This window comes from Chrysemys picta, chromosome 2 (assembly GCF_011386835.1).
Source record: "Chrysemys picta bellii isolate R12L10 chromosome 2, ASM1138683v2, whole genome shotgun sequence".
Lineage (NCBI taxonomy): Eukaryota > Metazoa > Chordata > Testudines > Emydidae > Chrysemys > Chrysemys picta.
The window spans coordinates 146,565,283-146,571,643 of record NC_088792.1 but is presented as its reverse complement, the minus strand read 5'-3'; the positions used below and the strand labels follow the sequence as shown (position 1 = coordinate 146,571,643).

The following is a 6,361-nucleotide window of genomic DNA, read 5'->3' as shown; positions in this document are numbered from 1 at the left end:
CATTTGGTTCTCTGCACTGCCTTTGGCCCAAAGAAAAGGGAGAGGAGCAATGGGAGGGAGACATTGATTTTTGTCCCTGCTCATATGCAAGAAGGGCACAAAAGCATCCAAAAGTAAGGCATAGCAGTTACTAGAGATGCTCAGTCTCCACTTCTGAAGCTTGATAAGAAGTTTTCATTTAAGTCAAACAGTCTTTCAGATAGGGAATGTATGTGACCTGCGAGCTGGGGGCAAAGGATGGAAAGGTATAAATAAGGGAGTCAAAGACAGCCCTGTGTACTCAGCAGATGAATGATACAGTATCAAGAGCTGAGTCTGTTGTGGAGGCTGTGGCTCAGTACCTGTACCATTTCAGTTAGAGGTTACAGATTGCCCTTTCACCAGCCACTGCGGAGCTCAATCAACTATTAACCCAAGGGCAGGAATGCTGCTAGTTGTAAGGATCTCCACCCTTCTGTTTACTGACAGGGCTCAGAAGTGTTTGCAAAAGGACTGAGAGGCTCCCATTCTTCTTAGTCTCTGAAGACTCCACAAGGCTACATATCATGGCCACATTAGAGACTAAGAAATCATCTCTGCCAGATCAGGAAGGTGGGTGGGTGTGCATGCTGAAGTTTAGTAGTGTAAATATTATGTTGGAACCTTGTATTTAAATGTGTAGCAGCAACTGATGTGAGGAAGGTTGTATAATGACTAGTAGATTTACTCCCTAATAGCTTTTGTTGGGAAATTATTCATAAGTATTCCAAATGCCATTTACAATATTTGGTTTGTATGTGTGAAATCTTTGTTTACTAAGAAGTTGTGTGGTACTCTCTCTTTAAAGCTGTCTAGGAACTATTATTAACAGCTACATTCAGGATTTTACATACAATAGCTCTGACTCCTTGTAATGCTTTCTGACAAATCCTGAAAAGACAGAACTCTGGCCTTTGCTTCAACAAAAGTTAAGCTGAGATGCAAGAAAAAGGAGTTTAATAGAGTTAAACATTATTTAATCTATGAGTATTGAAAATTTCAGACCTAAAGAAACATTTTTGAGAAAGCTCTGAGCATGTGAAATAAATTTAGTTCATTTCCAGAAGTTATAGCATTCCTCACAATCCCCAAACACGTGTTAGAGTCTTCTAACTCAACTCTTACATTTCTAGCATTTAGTTGAATCCCTTGAAGCTTATTGAGCTGCTGATGTGTCCAGTACATTTTACAATATTATCTTAAATGCATATGGTGCTTTGATACCACAGTCTTTTCAAATATGTAGACATACATTTGTCATTTTAAATTGCTATAGCTTTAAATATGTCTCTTTTTTTAAACCGGTGAATAGCTCTTTCCATGGAGTCTAGTCTATTGTATTTATGTTTACCATCTTCTCCTAATTTCTGCCTACCAGGATATTTTGAGTCACTGTGCAGGGCTGGACTATTTTGAATAAAAAAATCTGTATAAGCAAGAAGTTTCTTGTCACCAGAATCTAATTTCCATTAACAGAGTTGCACATTTGCCACCAGGAGACTTTTGGAGGAAAGACCTACTGCTTATAGCATTTTGGCTCCTAGCTGCAGCTATTGCAGAAATATTTCACATGAGCACCTGGATTTTTGTAAATACTGGACTGAAAAATACCTGTTTTCCAAGTGATCTTTGATTCAGAGAACCTGTTCCTTAATCCATCACTGACAGTTTAACATTGAACCCTTCATTGAAGTGTTTGTCCATGTTAATGTTTGAGTAAAGGTATTTCTTATATTATTTTTCTAATGGACCCAATATCACTTTTCCAGGACTTAAACTTGAAGGAGGAGAGGAAGAGATGGAACTCCCCCACAGCGCATGACCCACCCACTGAAGACTTCAAAGTGAGATGTCACGTACAGTAGGAAACTGATACAAACTGGATGTTTTGAGTAAAAAAAAAACTGCTCAGGCATCTTGAAGGCTCCTGAAAAGGTCACAGGTTGATATGTCAATGAGCTGCCAGGAGTCTAGAAATGAAAGGAAATGTGTGTATTTTGACTGATTAATTTTAATGGGATGAGGTTGCCACCTCTTTCTGAGCTTTGCTTATCTAGGGACACTGGAGAGCTAAGTGGGACAGGCAGATTGGAATGAGCTCAAATTGCACTATCATGGCTTCCATTACCTCTAGCAGCTGCTGGGATACCTGTATCTGTAGCTACGCACCATGGCCTTAATTTTCCTGATTATGAGAGGTGTTGTGATAAAAGCAAGCAAGGAAATATAAACCATCTGGCATCAACACCTCCCTCAAGATCAGGTAAACCCTAAACACCACTATAATTCGAGCCTGCTACCACTCCCTCCCTTTCCTTCCCCAGCTTATTTCTCCTCTTTCCTATCTTTTTTCCCCTTTGACTTCTGTCTGGTCATAATCTGCAACATTGTTGCAAGCTTATGATCAGAAAAGTAAGTTAAAAACAAAGCCTTAAACAGCCTGGCATTGGTAAATTATCCAGCAACTGGAATGACAAAACTATGCTGTGCCTGTAGTAGGTCAGCAGTTATTTGCAAGAAAGAGCAACAGAAGCTGCAATTTCTTTCATTTCTGATCCTTTTGTGGGGGTTTGTTTTATCTTAAAGGGAACAAGATTGGATTTCAATAACAAGAACCCAAGATATAATAATCCATTTGTGACGTCTTGCTTGGGGACTCCATAATTGTGAGACCCATGTTTTACTCCTGTCAGCCTCAGCAATGAGAGTTTTCCTGCCTTAAGCTATGTATCAGCTCCCTGACAAACCAGCTTCTCTGTATTGCCATTGAACTCTTGAGGACTCTGCCAGTCAAAACTTTACCTTGCAAGGAGCAGTCAGTAAACCCTAATTCCCAAGTTGCTCAGAGACATCTCACTGCAGTGTCCAGTCCCCCTCACTGGAGGCTCACAGAAGTTAAGTTTGCTGTCTCTAGAGAGGCAGACTACAGACCAGTCTGTTCAGCTACACAGCACTGTCTCATACCCAGGGGTGAAGGTAGAAATAGAGACTTACCGGTACAGGGCTGGGTTGGGGCTGGGTCTGGACCCCCAGAAGGGGTCAGAGCCAGCCCTAGCCCACCCTACACTGGTAAGTGCCCTCCCCTCCCCCGCCAGGGTAGCAGTGGCTGCTGGGGCTCTGGCAGCAGTTTAAAGGGCCCAGGGCTCAACCTCCACTACCGTCCCGGGCCCTTTAACCTGCTGCCAGAGCCCCCGGCTGCCGCTGCTACAGCAGTGCTCTGGCGGCTATTTAAAGGGCACAGGACTCCCCTGCTTCTACTGCCCAGACCCTTTAAATAGCCCCCCGAGCCCTGGGGGAGCGGCAGCGGGTCTCTGGCGGCTATTTAAAGGGCCCAGGGAAGTAGAGGCAGCGGGAGTCCCGGCCCTTTAAAAAACCCCTGGAGCCCCACTGCCGCTACCCCAGGGCTCCAGCAGTGGGACTATGGCAGCAATTTAAAGGGTCTGGGGCTCCAGCTGCTGCTGGGAGCCCCAGGCCCTTTAAATTGCTGCCTGGGGAAGCTGGGTCATCCCGGTACGGCGCACCGGCTCCTGCCGGTATGCCATACCAGGGTGTACCGACTTACTTTCACCTCGGTTCATACCTAGCACTGAGATGGCTTTGTAATAAAAGGAGGATATGTTTATTAACAAAGAATAGAAAGCTTAATGATATGAAGCAAGAATGAAAGACAGGCATTACAAGCAAAAGAAGACCTGCTTTCTCCTGACTAAAACTTAATTTCAACAAGTTACAAACTTTGTCTAACTGGGTTTCTCACTTACATCAAGATTCCAGCAGCTCTTGCCTTCCAGGCCAAGAGGATCCAGCTTTCATAGGCTCAAAGGGTGCTGTACCCTATTATCCCCTAAGGAAAAATCACTAAAATGTCTCTTGGATCTCCTTTATATTACCTAAAGCCTCTTGCTTCTCTTTCAAGAACCAGGAAGGCTTACTGGGATGCAGATTCTGTGTCCTAGTGTGATCATTAAGCAGTCTTTTTACTCACGTATTAGTTTGATGGCTCTGTATCTTATATGTAAATGTACTTTCATTGTCTTCTGCTAGTGATCAAAGCATTCAGACAAGTATATATACATTCCTCTGTCTAGGACAAGCTGAGGCTTTTGTGCTGCCTCTCAAAAACAGTTAAAGAACTTACTTCCAGCTCACTCAAATATCTTTGTGCACAAGTGTGTGTGTATGTATGTATAATTACACACACACACAATGCAATGATTTTTGGGACAGTGTGTCACCAGTTTACATATGATACTTTACATGACCTCTTTGAGATACATATTATGACGAGTGCGTTGGGGCAATGAGTGTGTCAGGCCTGATGTGAGTACAGTATGGAGGGGGGGTGAGCACACCAGTTGGCATTGGTGGGCTCCTAATGTCACACCATTATTAAACCCAAGACCTATTACACTGCTCTACAGCCAAAATGCTTCTGAAATGTAGTCAAACTTTACTAATTCTGGGTCACTGAGAATGAAAATGATGCTTAAAATTGTTGATTGGCTCTAGTTTTCAAGATATGCTATTGGGTCAGTATATATGACCCTTGACTTGGGAATGGCGGAGGATAAGGAGTTATAATGGGAAGGGATCTCAATTTAAACCAGAAATGACTAAATATATCTTTGACTGGATCTATGAATAAATCTATGACTGGGTTTGGACAGTACTTGCTTTTTAGGCAAAACAATGAATGATGTATGATGCAATACCAGCTTCAGATTGCAGGATATGAATTGCATCATGTTATTCCTAGAAGTTATGGATGATGCAATCATAACGAAGCCTACATCACTCTGCTGAACAAATTGCCCTATATCAGCTCTAGAAATCATACAGTGTCGTGCTCTCTTATTTGTCAGTGTTTGACTTTGCAAAGGAACACATTTCTGTTTACCCAAAGTGAGCAGAGATGCCTCGTACTTGTGTGAACAGTGCAGATCACTTCTGCTATGTTTGTGGTGAAGTGACTTTTGCATCACAAAAGCACAGTATAACCACTATGGTTAAGAAAGCCTATCACCTTTATTTTGGCTGCAAAATTGGAGATCAGGACAAGAGGTGGGCCCCACACATGCTGCAACACTTGTGCAACAAATCTTAGCCAGTGGTTGAGCAGGAAAAGGAAATCTATGCCTTTTGCAGTGCCAATGATTTGGCGAGAGCCAACAGATCATACCAGCAATTGTTACTTCTGCATGGTGCCTCCAGTTGGGAAAGCTGTGTCAAAGAAGAAAAAGTGGTCTGTGCATTATCCAAACAATCCATCAGCTATACGCCCAGTACCCCACGGAGAAGGACTGCCGGTTCCTGATGCACTAGAATCTCTCACTTGAGTCAGGAAGAGGATGAAACTTCTGGTCCTGAACCATCAATGTCACAGGACCCACATTCTCTCATCCTCCTCCTCTGAACCACACCTCATAACACAAGGTGAACTGAATGACCTTGTCAGGGATTTGGAACTATCCAAGAGTAAGGCAGAGCTGTTGGGCTCCAGACTACAGCAGTGGAATCTCCTGGCAGGTGATGTTAGGGTTTCCATGTTCCGTGACCGTCAAAAGGATCTTGTCCCATTCTTCTGCATGGAAGGTGATCTTGTAGCCTGCAACAACATCGAAGATGTGATGGCAGCCCTCAACATCATTCACGATCCAGATGAGTGGAGACTGTTCATTGATTCATCGAAGACTAGTCTTAAAGCTGATTTACTGCATAATGGCAATGTTTTGCCATCAATTCCAGTTTGTCATTCAGTCCATATGAAGGAAACCTATGACAACATGAAACAACTTTTGAGGTGCATAAACTATGATCAACCTCACTGGCAGCTTTGTGGCAATTTGAAGGTTGTTGCTTTCTTGCTTGGTTTGCAGACTGGATACAGAAAATACTGCTGTTATCTCTGCGAATGGGATAGTCATGCAAGAGATTCCCACTACATCAAGAAAGATTGGCCACTCCGACAGTCACTGGAGCCTGGGAGGAAAAGTGTTCAGCATCCACCACTTGTTGAATCAAGGAAGATTTTGTTACCACCCTTACACATCAAGCTGGGTCTGATGAAGAACTTTGTCAAGGCCATTGACAAAACACAAGCAGCTTTCAAGTACCTCCGTGGAAAATTTCCAAGGTTAAGTGAAGCTTAGATAAAGGAAGGTGTCTTTGTTGGTCCTCAGATTCGTGAACTTCTTCAAGATGATGCATTTGACCATGCACTGTGTGGCAAGGAAAAGACAGCATGGAAAGCCTTCCAGTTAGTGGCAATAAATTTTCTCGGAAACAACAAGGCAGACAACTACAGGTTGTTGGTGAAAACCCAAGGCATACAAAAGCCTTGGTT

At 43.0% G+C, this 6,361-nt stretch overlaps 1 long non-coding RNA gene across 1 annotated transcript in view; it reads left to right on the top strand.

Moving 5' to 3' along the window:
* The first annotated feature begins 462 nt into the window (after positions 1-462).
* LOC135981520 (uncharacterized) overlaps positions 463-6,361 on the top strand; it is a 291,959-nt gene continuing 286,060 nt past the window's right edge. Inside the window, exons 1-2 of the long non-coding RNA XR_010598572.1 lie at positions 463-591; positions 1,788-1,862. This is a non-coding gene — a long non-coding RNA (uncharacterized LOC135981520). The remainder of the gene's footprint in view (positions 592-1,787; positions 1,863-6,361) is intronic.